At 39.1% G+C, this 13,534-nt stretch overlaps 1 protein-coding gene and 1 pseudogene across 2 annotated transcripts in view; one reads left to right on the top strand and one right to left on the bottom strand.

The window, feature by feature from the left end:
* The first annotated feature begins 734 nt into the window (after positions 1–734).
* The window catches only part of WASF2 (WASP family member 2), a 69,446-nt gene continuing 56,646 nt past the window's right edge, over positions 735–13,534 (top strand). For both annotated transcript variants that reach the window (XR_010024208.1, XM_063105274.1), the window contains exon 1: positions 735–897. The gene's annotated coding sequence lies outside the window, so the exon portion shown is untranslated. The remainder of the gene's footprint in view (positions 898–13,534) is intronic.
* LOC134384094 (large ribosomal subunit protein uL23-like) lies at positions 8,457–8,902 on the bottom strand (annotated as a pseudogene).

Genomic DNA, 13,534 nt, shown 5'->3' with positions numbered 1-13,534 from the left:
CTTTAATAATCAACAAGACGCGCATATGCCCACTCAAGCATGAATCCTCGACTACCACTCCAGGACGTGAGGCAGATATGATTGCTCCTATTTTGCAGAAGGACAGACTGAGACCCAGAGAGTTTCAGGGAGTTGTCTGAAGTCGCACAGTGAGGTGGCAGTTGAACCCGGGTCCAGCTCACCTGACTCTGGTCTTTCAGAACTAGCTCCTAGTCCCAGGACCCGGGCCTCGCCCCGGATGGATCCTTCAGGGGCGGGCTGGCGCCTATGACTCACTCTCCCCACCCTACCTTCGGCGGGGCCCGAGACGCGGAGTGAAGGGACAAAGGTACCTGCAACTTGAGGGGTGTACACAGAAAGTTCATAGACTTGGCTCCTGCCTTCCCCGCCAAAATACTGGTTCTTTGAATTCTAAAAAGAAGAATTCGTTTTTCAACACACTTGGTATGAGTTTTTACACTTTCTCAGGTGGGATTTTCCTACTATTAATTTAGGAGTTGATTTACCTTAATCCCCACCCTCACTTCACTTGGTTTGTCCCCCGCTGTTTACTCTGATTGCGGAAGTCGCTCGGGTGGAGCTCCCGGGACAGTACCCTTGAATACGTCTTTTACGTAGTTATTTAACTGGCATTCTGCTCAGGCCAATGAACTGCCTGGAAGCCCCGGGCGGGTGGGGCAGAGAACCAATCAGGGCCGTTGGCGGAGGGTGGCTGCGTCCCAGAGGCGGGGAATCGCGTAATGGCGGACACGGGCCGGGCGAGCGCGGCTGGGGGCGTAGCGCGTTGAGGGGGGTCCAGCTGTGGGGCAGCCTGAGAGGCGGTCCGCGGGAGGAGACCTCGGGCGGAGGGCGGCCGGCCGGCCCTTCCTGTCGCTTAGGGCGACCGCGCGAGGCCAGGTGAGCAACAAGTCCCCTTGGGCGGGCCCCGCCGTGGGGCGCGGGCCCCGATCGGGCCTCTCCTCCCGACCCGCGCAGGGTCCTGGGGGCGTGGGTGCCGCTCCCCCTGCTGCAGACGACGGGCGAGCGGTCAGCGCGGGTTGGTGTCTTAGTCCACCCCATCCCCTCAGGAAGGGGGCGACCTGGAGTCCCCCCTCGGAGACTTGGAGGGGCCCACCAGTCTGTGAGGCTGCGAAAGCGTCCCTTTCGGACCTGGCTCTGCCACCAACTCTCTGTGTGATCCTAGGCAAGTCACTTCCCTCTCCGGGCCTCAGTTTCCCCATTTGTTAAACGAGGGCTTTATCGGCAGATGTACATGAGTTGGGTCCCAGCTGTTGTCTGAGATCTTGGGCAACTTCTCCCCCAGGCTGAGCCTCAGTTTCCATATCTGAACCATGAAGTAATTGAGGTGCTCTTTGAGGCCCCTGGCCTGCTAAGTTGCACAGCGGCGGGGAGGACACAGAAAGTGTGTGCGTATGTGTCTGCCTGTAGGGTGGTCTGCGGAGTAATGAGAAGAGTTGGCTAAAGGGATTCTTCCACGAAGGCCGTAGGTGCTACTCAAACCACGATGAGTTGGGGTCCGGTTCTCTTGGTTCTCCAGGAATCCTAGACCTGAGATGGGGAAGTTTTATATACTTGTCCGTAGAATGAGAAGAGGAAGGAATCCTTGGAGCCTCTTGGAGCTAGGTTGAAATTTAGGCCCAGAAGTCAGGAGGGTTAGGAGGAAGCGGGAAAACATTTATGGTGCTCCTACTATATGCCAAACCTTGGTTAGGCATACGTTCTTATTTAAATTTTACAGTCACCCTGGATAATTTACACGTAAGGAAACTAAGTTTCAGAGGAGTTAAGTAATTTGCCCCAAGGTCACACAGCAAAGTGCAGAGCTTACCAAAGTTAAGGTGTTTCCTCTGAGAATCACTGGGCAGGGGGGAAGTCACTACCCACTTAAAAGATAGTAGTAGGGAAGGTTCTTTTGTCACAAATGGGGAGAGGGCTCTGGCCCCAGACATTTGATTTGACTTCTGGCGTGGAGACAGACTGGGTCTTGGTCTCTAGGTGGTTAGTTATAAGTTCATCTGTGAGTTGGAAAGGACCGTTTCTTTTTCTTTATTTATTTTTCTTTCTTTTACAGAAGTAATCAAGTTAGGAAAGGATCATTTCTAAGTTGTAAAAGTCACTTTGAAGTATGTTGGAACCTCCTGGAGCTCAGTTTGAATCCTCATCCAGTGGCCAGTTCACTAGCTATTGGTGTATAGGCTTGACTTTTGGTTCAGGGTAGTGCCCACTCAGTAATTTTTCCCTCTTCTTAAGAAGGCCACGTTTTCTTGAGATGGGAGAACTTTCCCATTTATTAGTTCAGATTTCTTTGGATTCTGTTGGGGTACAAAAATCTGCCTTCTCCCAGCACGTTAAATAATAAAATTTGTTATGCGTTTTCTTCTTATTGATCTAAATTTCTCAGTGATTTTTTATTAATGAATCTTTAGGAGTGAAGTTTTTCTTCGGCCCCTACAATTCTTTGGGTGAAAGCCCGCCTCTGATTAGGCTTAATGTTCCTTTCTTTGTGTTCCCTGTTATCTGACTTCTATATGAGTGAAGACTGTGGACTTGGGGTAGGCGTTAGTTGGGTACTGTAAATTGCAGCCTTTAGTTTTTCCAAACCTGAGAGCTTTTAATCAAAATGGTAGGACTGGCCGGGTATTGTTCTCATATGTCAATGGTGGAGAAGAAAATTGGAAGAGGAAGTTACTGAGAAAGGGTTTCTTAGCAGTGGAGCCAATATGTATTTCTTTGTTTCAAATTCTAAAACTAGAAAAGCAGCAACTAAACGAGGAAGGAAGGAAAAAACTGTGAAACTCTTCTTCCTGTTTAAATATCTTTAAGAGCTGTCCCTGTCCCTATCCATGTCTAAGGCTCTGCTTTCATAGAAAAAGTCACTTGTAATTTGTTTGATGTTCAGAAATTGTTTTCTAGAAATAATTCTAAATCTTAAACTCTCTGAGAGAATTTTTTTTTAAATCAGAACATTTACTGGGTAAATTATTTACCATCGGATGCTGCTTTTTTTCAACACAATTACCAATTTAGACTTTGGCTATATTTTAACTGTGATTTAAATTAGTGGTTTTCAAACCAAGAGAAATTGATTTAGATATTGGAGGATGCAAATGCACCATCACTTGAAAAACACGTAATGCTGTGTTCGTTTTTTGACATTTATTTTCCGTGATTGTATGTGTGGGATAGTTGTTAAGATATTGTATTTATTGTATGTGAAGATCTACATTCATTCTCAGTATTAGTTATATTTTCTGTATAAGAAGATTTAGTCTTAATTAGTGTACTTGTCCACAGTACCTTATTTCAAAATACTCGGGACCAAAGGTAGGGGGTAGATTTTTGGGGCCAGATGTGTTTCTGATTTGAGAAATTTTTGGATTTTAGGAAAGAAATATGGGACATGTTATGTATGGTGCATGTTATGTAATACTCCAGAGAGGTCTGGGGCAGCACCTCATAATCAAATGCATTACTATTTCTGTAGTAAAAAATCTGAATGTTTACACTAACTAGGATAAATAAATAGTATAAATAACAGTGTCATTTCTTGTCAGATTTTGCCACCAAATGAATAATGAAAAACTTGTTTTTCACAGTCTTTTGGATTTTGGAATTGAAGTGAAGGGATTGTGGACCTCTGTAGGTAAAACTTTTATGATGACAAGAACAATTACAGGAAAAAATATTGTATGACCAAGCTAATTCCAAAATCATGGGTCCTATATAGAAGATACCTTTTATTTTCTGTTTCTGTCATGTAAAAATCTTGCTCAAATTAAAATGTGCCTGATGTGCATTTTTCCTTAAGTACCAGAATTTGTCTTTTTTGTTTTCGTTAGCTGGGGATCCAAACCCTTGACCTTGGAGTTATAATCTGTGCTCTAACCAACTGAGCTAACCAGCTAGCCCCCAAATTTATCTTTTATTTTTATTTATTTATTTTTTTAAAAGATGACCGCTGAGGGTATCTTAATCCTTGACTTGGTGTTGTCAGCACCGTGCTCTCCCAGGTGAGCCTCGGGCCGGCCCTCAAAATTTATCTTTTAATACTCTCACTGGTCTTCGTTTGAGATGTTAGTATGACGGCCTCCACTTCTTTTTTAAATAGTAACTTAGAGGGTCTTTGCTCATCATTTTTTGTGTAGCAATTAAGAGAATTTATACCTTTTCCCATATAATTCACAGAAAGACTAATCATGTGAGGATCTGTAGATTCATGTTTGCACAATTTTAAAGCTGTTTTTCCTCTTCAGGGTGGTCTTTAGTGTGAGGTAATCACTGCTGAATGGGATTTGAGTCAAAATTTTGTTCGTTTTTAATTTATGAAGTTTCCACAATTTGCACAACTTGGTAAGAAATTTACTAAAATATATTTAGAGTATTTTTTGTTTAAGTATATGCTATATGAGAAACTTGTGTTTACCAGCCATATGAATTTGGGTGGTTCCTTTAAATGGCTAACTCTTAACTTTTCTTGGACAGCTCTGCAATAGAGTGAGGTGGACTGGTGGTGTTGGAGGATGAAAAATCATTTCTTCTCTTTAGAAGAAGCCCCATGACAGCATAGATTTGAGGAATTCTGTTCTTCAGGAAGCCACATAGCCACCTGGTTTGTGGGCCTCAGTTCATCCTTCTACTTGGTGTGCCTCTGTGGTTCCTAAGAATGGTACTTTCACTGTCTGGGAGATATAAAGGGTGTGGAATGATGTATCAGGAGTTGCAGGTGGAATTGGGACGTGATTGGACTTGGGAATAGGACCAACTCTTACATTTCATCAGCACTGATAATATTGCAAAAGGGTTACAAATTAGTGGAGTAACATCCTATTCCAAGCTATTTTATTGTGACTGTGGGTAAATTCTTGAAGACAGGTACTGTATTTTATTCTGTATTGGTTAAAGGCCAGGACTTCAAACTTGTCTTGTATCAGAATTTACCATTAAAAATATGCATATCTTCTGCTTCATTCTTATTTCTCCTCTCCTATTTCATGGTCAGACCAGGAATGTTTAAGCAGCATCCCTCATCTCTACCCACTAGGTGCCAGTAGCACCTCCCTCCCAGTTGTGACAACCAAAAATGTCTCCAGACATTGGTTGAGGACCGTCATATCAACAGGGGTAGAGGTAGTGGAATAGTGGAGGGAAGTGTCTAGATGTCCTCGGGTGCATGCTCTCCTTTATTCCTTCTTTCTGGTTATACAGTCTTTTGTCTCTGACTTTGGATAAGAAAGGAAAATGAGGGAAATCAAGAGGTGACAACTTTAGCCCCATTATTTAAATTCTGTTCAAATTTTTATTCGGTTTAAATATATTAGAGCAGTACAGATAGCTGAATTATTTATGCAGATCTATGTAAATTCAATTTGTATCACTGATTAAGATTAGAGTAAAGAACTACTAGAATATTACAACCTTGTATGAAAGAATGTTTTTAAGAAAAGCTCACAGCTGAAAAGTTTAACACCTAAAGAATAAGCAGCATTACTTTTATAAAGATCTTGTTAGTACTTATCAGGATCTTTGCTAATTTTTGAGCTCATGGCTAAGATATATTGTATCTTTTGATGTCCCTGCATAGATACTTTATAACTCTAAAAAGAAATGTTTGGCTAATGGGCATGCTTTTCTAAGTTCAGTATTTTTGTGATTGGTAGATTGGTCAAAGCAGTGGTCCTTGGTTTCTTTGGACATTCATAAATTAATGACAAGGTAGTAGTAACATTTGGTGACTTCACTCTCTTTTTGCCAACTCTCTACATATAACATTATAATCATTCATGTCTTAGTCACCATTAAGGTGAAATTGAATGAGTGTTTTTTTTCCTGTTCCATTTGAAGTTATGAATGGTACTCTAGAGAATTCAAATGTATGGTTATGAATAGTATCTCAGAATAGTTACCATTTATGTAAATGAAACACACTTCTTAACTTAGAAACCAAACAGAATTGAATTAGAAAAGAGAAGAATAGAAACAAGAATTGTTGAACGCTTGCAGAGAAAATAATGTTCAGATATAGAAGTATCACAGAAAAATTTGCTTTTCATCATGAGTTCCACATACTAATAAAAATAAACAGTTTGAGATTGATGAGAGAAGCTATTAAACTTTGCCTGTGATACTTCTTTTCAAGGTCTGTTTTTCTTTTTTGGTAAAATATGGAGAAGTCTGACATACATTTTTAGTTGTAAAATTAATTCCAGTTGAACACAATTAAGTTTCTTATTTTTAGAATATACAAGCCCTTTTGAGAAAGAGCAGTGGTTCACCTCAGTTCCAATTTGAGTGAATATATATATATGTGTATGCCTGTGTGTATGTGTGCGTGTGTGCACACACACACATATGATGTGGCTCATGTGAAATTTAACCTTTGTAATTGCATAGTAAAGTAACGAGCAATTCTTTTACTCCCAAGTATTTAGAATTGAAACACCACCTCCCCATCTCCCCTCCCCAACCCTGCCGATTATGCCATTGTTCTAGCAAGTACTCAGTCTAAAAAGCTTTCTCTCATATCAGGTCTTGAGAATTTTTGTTTAAGGGCCGAGCCCGTGGCGCACTTGGTAGAGTGCGGCGCTGGGAGCGCTGCGACACTCCCACCGCGGGTTCGGATCCTATATAGGAATGGCCGGTGCACTCACTGGCTGAGTGCCGGTCACGAAAAAGACAAAAAAAAAAAAAAAGAATTTTTGTTTAACTCTCTGGAAGAAAGTCTTGGGGCATGCCACATGGATATTCCCTTCCATTCAAAATTGGGAACTGTAAATAAACTTCCCTTTGGAGAATATTCATAGTCTTTAAAGAATAGTATTCCTGATATCAAAGACATCTGTGGAATTATAAAACCAACTTTGCCTCCCTCTTTACTTTTAAAGCTCCTTCATCATTCAGTGGGTAATAATTTGCAAAGCACTGTGCTCCCAACCATTACAGTCAGTCTCCAGCACTTGAGATAAATTATATTATGTTAGTAGCTACATTTTATAGATGAAGTAAACTGGTTCAGAGAGATTAAGTCACTTCCTCAAAGTCACTCAAGTAATAAATGGCGGACTTGAGACTGAAACCTGTCTTTTTTTAAATGAGATTTTTAAAAGGTAAAATTTACATACAGTGAAATACATAGTAATGCAAGTGCATAATTAAATGAGTTTTAACAGATACAAACACCTGTGTAGCCAACACTCCAATCAAAAGATAGAATATGTCCATCACCCTCCAAAGTTCCCTCATGCCCCCTTCAAGTCATTCCCCACCACTCTTCTGATTTCTATCCCCACAGATTAATTTTGCCTGTTCTTGAACCATACAGTATGCACTGTTTTGTGTCTTTTTCGGTTCATAAAGTTTTTGAGATTCATCCATGCTGATGTGTCTATCAGTATGAACCCAAGTCCTTTGATGTGTATCTAGAGTTCTTTCCAACCAACTGCAGCTCCTGATTTGCTTATTCTTACATCACATCCATTTTTTTTGCTTTGGTATTTGCATGTGATTTACTTCCCTTTCCTAATATCCTATTTTATTTATTTTTAAAACTCTTTGAAATTATAAAAGTAATACATGCTCAGTACAACAAATTACACAATCAGAAGTGAATAAAGAGTGAAGGTTTCCTCAGATTTATTTTTGTTCCTGCCCTTTTTCAATTATGAAAATAATGAGTGCTCTTTGTAAAATTTAAAAAAAAAATTGCCCAATTCAGATAACATGGAGCTGGAAATAAAAATCACCCATCATGCCACCAGTTAGCAGTGTGATATGTTTTCCTCTTTCTCTGTACTTTATGACAACTGAGACCATAGTTTAGGGAATTTTAGGCTTCCTTTTTTATGTTAGGTTTGTCATAACCTCATTAATCAGTTTTTGTTATTTCAGTGTTTGTGCTCGGGACTACCCGAAATCTGACTGACTAGCTGCTGGTATTCTTAGCTGGATTGCCCTCATCAGGCAACATTTTTGAATACTTACTATACACTTATTCATCACCCACTTCATTCTTGCATACCCATTACCCAATATTTCTTGCAGAATAGGAGGCAGTATTGCTTTGTGGTTAAGAGTATAGATTCTAGAGAGTCAGTCCATCTGGGTTCAGATGTAGGCTCTGCCACTTAACAGTAACTCTGTAGCTTTGGGCAAATGACACAACCTCTCTTAGCCTCAGTTTTCTCATCTGTAAAATATAGAGCATGTCTCATATTTTACGGTAAAATATACAACATATCTCATTTTACTATAAAATATAGAGCATATCTCAGAGGAATATTGGAATGATTAAACAATATCATTACTTAGTCCATTGATCAATAAATGTTAACAATTGTTATTATAAATTAACAAATGTATTTGGTCAGACACATGATCTATGTAGTTCAGACTTCTATCCCTCCTTTTTTTTTAATGGTAAAAAATATATATATATTTAGAATTAACCAGCTGGACTCAGTTTAGATGATCACAATTTTGGTGGCAACTTCCAAAGCATCATAATCAAGAGCCAGTCGAACGTGTGCCTTCTTCTCTTCCACAGGCCTAATCAGGGTGTTGACCTTGGCCACTTCAGTGTCAGCTTCTTCACAGCTTGTTTAATCTGATGCTTGTTAGCTTTGACATCCACAGTGAACACAAGTGTGTTGTCTTCTGTCTTCTTCATGACATACTCAGTGGTCAGGGGGAACTTGATGATGGCACAGTGGTCAAGCTTGTTTCTCCTGGGGGCTCTCTTCCCAAGATATTTGGGCTGCCTCTGGAGCTGCAGTGTCTTGGGCCACTGTGGGTGATATTTGTATCTTTTTTCTTTTTCTTTTTTGTGGCTATGGACACCTTTCAACAGTGCTTTCTTGGTCTTCACAGCTTTTGCTTTGACTGCAGCTTTGGGTGCCTTTGGCACCATCTTGGTGAAAAGGCACAATTCTTAGAGGCTTCCAAAAGGCTGCCTATGGGGAAGGCATGAAAATGTCAACTTCAAAATGGAGGGCTGTGTTGCCCAAAATTCATAATTTCTCTTAGGAGTTTCTTATGGAAATGTTACGTATGTATTTATCTATACTGTCTTTGAATTGTCCTTTCTTTCATTCTATACTCCCCACCTAAGTAATCAGTTGTACTGTGTGGTAAACATACTGTGTACGAGGCATTGTGCATATCCTCACAGCAGTGCTTCGAAATAGTTATTTTTAACAGATAAGAGAGGCTCAAAGAAATTAAGTAATTTGCTCATGGTTACACAACTAAACCTGCTGGGACTAGAATTCAAAACCCCTGTCTCTCTGATTCTAAAACCTGGTCTTAAAAAATTTTTTTTAAAACTATGCTTCAGGGCCGGCCCCGTGGCTCACTCGGGAGAGTGCAGCGCTGGGAGCGCAGTGGTGCCCGCCGCGGGTTCGGATCCTATATAGGGCTGGCCGGTGCGCTCACTGGCTGAGTGCGGTGCGGATGACACCAAGCCAAGGGTTGCGATCCCCTTACCGGTCACAAAAAAGAAAAAAAAAAATTACGCTTCATTGTTTCTTTAGACTTCTAACTGCTTTATAACTTCTAAGATTTGATGCAGAAGTCTATTTACCATTTCACGCCCTCTTTGTTTCATATTAAAGTGTCCTTTATATTTAAAAAAAAATCTGTGCTCATACAGAAGCAACTCTGTCTTTTGGTGTTTTCGGATACCTTTCTAGGCCTTTTCTATTTTACCTTTTTTGTGCTGTGATGACTGCAACTGCACATTCTATTCTAAGTACAGATACACTTTGGTTTGTACAAAGATAGGATAATGTGTTCTGTGTTTCCAAAGCTTTCATAGTTAACAGCCAGCACTTTGTTGCATTTTCGTAGCTGTATTCAGAATACAGTCCAGGGACTCTGAACCCCTTTCCTATGATGTTACAGATAGCTTTAGAGCTCATCATCCTATAATTATAGTTTAGACTATTTTTCCATTACTGCATTACCTTACTTTTGTCTATAAGGAAGCTATTTTCCACATTTGTGGACACACACAACTAGTACCATTGTACTTCTATCTATTGCTGTAGAGTCATCTGCAAACTGGGAAGATTTCACTAGATAGTTTTCTTTTTAGATAATTTCTAAAAATGTTAATTGTGAAAGGTTTCAGCCTTGATCCCTGGGGGACCCTTTGCTTATACATCTTTATCTAGAGAAGGGACAATATCATAACTCTCTTGTTTCTGTTTATAAATAAATTCTCTGGGGGGGGGAAATACTCTGTTTATTTGCTGTTTTCAGTAGCCTTTAGAAGAGGTTTTTTTGTTGTTGTTGTTTGTTTTTGTCTTAATGCTGTCCATTTAATTCCCATCATACCATGTATCCTCTCACTTCAGCTGTGTATGTGTGTTACTTGAAGCCTTATGAACAGTAGGTTCTCTGTATGCCTTTGTTATGTTAAACATTCAACAATAGGGTGATGCCCAGTGTTGAGTTATTAGTTTTAATATTCAGCAGATTTATTGAGTGCCTACTGTGTGCCAGGTACTAGGGATACAACTCAGTGATCATGAGAAACAAGGTCCGTGTTCTCATGCACTTTGGGAAGGCTTAGATAGACAATAAACACATAAATAAATTTTGAAAGATTGTGATGTCTTAGGAGGAGAATAAAATAGGGTGCTATAATAAAGAGTAATGGAAGAACTTAGATAAGGATGGCCAGGAAAGGCTTCTCTGAGAAGGAAACAAACTGAAGAGTGAAAATGAAATGAAGAGATGAGAAAACAGAGGTTCAGGTAGAAGAACTGTAAGAGGAATCAGGAAAATCCTTGGTGTATTCCGGAATGATGGAAGCCCACTATGAGGATAAGTGAATAATAGTGGCATGGTACGTAATTGGAGAGAGGTAGATAGGAGCCAGATATCTCAAAGCTTTGTAAGACTAGTAAGGAATTTGATTTTTAAATAAAATTGGAAGTTGTGAAGAAGTGTTTTGTTTTTAAATTGAAGTGCTTGAGGAGTTTTTAAAAAAACTTTCTAATGCAAAATTTCAAGCATATATAAAAGTAAAGAGAATGGTATAATGAACACCTATGTATCTATCTCCTAACTTCAACAATTATCAACTCCTGGGCTGGCCGGTTAGCTCAGTTGGTTAGAGCACAACCTTGTAACCCCAAGGTCACGGGTTCGGTTCCCTGTACTGGCCAGTTGCCCAAAAAAACACCACAAACCAAATTATCAACTCCTGGCCAATATTTTTCCTTCTAATACATGCCTCCACTATTATTATTTTCTCAAAAATTAACGATGTAACTTTTATTTTAAATGATTTTCTGGCCTATAGAACTCCAACAATTTAAATACTTGAATTAACAGTGTTTATATTTTATTTTTACAACAGCTTTAGTGAGGTATTATTGACGTACAATAAGCTACATATATTTAAAATGTAAAATTTGATAAGTTTTTGAAATATGTATATACCAGTGAAGCTACCACCATAGTCAGGATAATGAACATATCCATCCCTAAACATTTCTTCCTGTTCCCTTTGTAATCATTCTTTCCTCCCCCACTGCCCCTCCTCCGATTCAGTCTACAGGCAACCATTAATCTGCTTTCCTTCACTATAAAGTAGTTTGCATCTTGCAGAATTTTATGTAAATGGAATCATATAGTATGTGAACATTTGGGGAGTGGGTGTCTGGCTTCTTTCATTTAGGATAATTATTTTGAAATTCAACCATATTGTTGCATATATTAATAGTACATTCTTTTTTATTGCCAAATAATAATTCATTATATGAATATGTCAATTTGTTTATACATTTACCTGTTGATGGACATCTGAGTTGTTTTCAGCTTTCAACTATTACAAATAAAGTTGCTACGAACATTTTTGTACAAATCTTCATATGGACTTTAATTTTTTAATTTTCAAAATTAAGATATGATTTACATACCAAACAATTAACCCATGTAAAGTTTATAGTTCAGTTCTTTTTAGTATATTCACAAGGTTGTACAACCATCACCACTGTCTAATTCCAGAACAATTTCATCACCCCAAAAAGAAATCTCATACTTATTAGCAGTCACTACTCTTTCTCCCCTCCCCATAGCCCTAGGCAACTGCTAATTTACTTTCTCTGTCCAAGACTTTTTTTTTTCTTTTAGGCGGCTGGCTGGTACAGGGATGAACCCTGGACCTGGGTGTTATCAGCACCCTGCACTAACCAACTGAGCTAACCAGCCAGCTCAATGTCTTGTGTTTTTTATTTATTTTATTTTTCTCTCCATGGATTTGCTCTTTTTGAACATTTCATATAAGTGGAATCATACAATATGTGGTCTTTTGTGACTGGCTTCTTTTACTTAGCATAATGTTTTAAAGGTTCATCCATAAAGCACGTATTAGTACTTCATTCCTTATTATGACTGAGTAATATTCCATTATGTGGATATATCACATTTGTTTATTCATTCATTGGTTGACGGACATTTGAATTATTTCCACTTTTTGGCTATTATGGATAAGGGTGCTGTAAACATTCATGTACAGATGTTTTTGTGTGGACATATGTTTTCAATTTCTTGGGTATATACCTATGAGTGGAATTCCTGGGTCATATGATAACTCCATGTTTGAAGAACTGACAGATTTTTCCAAAGTTTCTGTACCACTTTACAGTCCCACTAGCAGTGTATGAGGGTTCAAATTATTCCACATCCTCACCAGCACTTATTATTTTCTGTGTTTTTAATTATAGCCATCCTAGTGGGTGTGAAGTGGTAGTGAAGTGGTATCTCAGTATGGTTTTGAATTGCATGGCTCTAATGACTAATGATGGTGAACACCTTTTCATGTGTTTTTTGGCTCTTTGTGTATTTTTTTGGAGAAATGTCTATTTAAATGTTTTGTCTTCCCCCTCTCCCCCGTCTTTCTTTTTGGCAGCTGGCCCTTATGGCCAGTATGAAGCCTTGACCTTGGTGTTACAGCACTGTGCTCTAGTCAGCTTAGCTAAATGGCCAACCCCTGCCTATTTTTAAATTGGGTTATTTGTCCTTTTATTATTGAGTTGTAATAGTTCTTTTATATACTGGATACAAGTTCTTTATCATGTATATGATTTATAAATATTTTCTCTCATTCTGTGGGTTATCTTTTCTTTTTCTTGATTGTGCCCTTTAAAAAAAATTAAAGTTTTTAATTTTGATGAAGTCCACTTTATCTATTTTTTCTTTGGTTGCTTGTGCTTTAGGTGTCTGTCATATCTAAGAAACTGTTGCCTAATCTAAGACCATGAAGATTTACACCTGTTTTCTTCTAAGCATTTTATACTTTCAAATCTTATATTAAGGCGTTTGATCCATTTTGAATTAATTTTTTTGTATGTATAAGGTAGGGATGCAACTTTAACTTTTTTTTTTTTTTTTGTCTTTTTCGTGACCGGTACTCAGGCAGTGAGTGCACCGGCCATTCCTATATAGGATCCGAACCCGCGGCGGGAGTGTCGCCGCACTCCCAGCGCTGCACTCTCCCGAGTGCGCCACGGGCTCAGCCCAGGGATGCAAC

This window comes from Cynocephalus volans, chromosome 8 (assembly GCF_027409185.1).
Source record: "Cynocephalus volans isolate mCynVol1 chromosome 8, mCynVol1.pri, whole genome shotgun sequence".
NCBI lineage: Eukaryota > Metazoa > Chordata > Mammalia > Dermoptera > Cynocephalidae > Cynocephalus > Cynocephalus volans.
The sequence above is the reverse complement of the archived record's forward strand: the minus strand, read 5'-3'. Positions and strand labels throughout refer to the sequence as shown.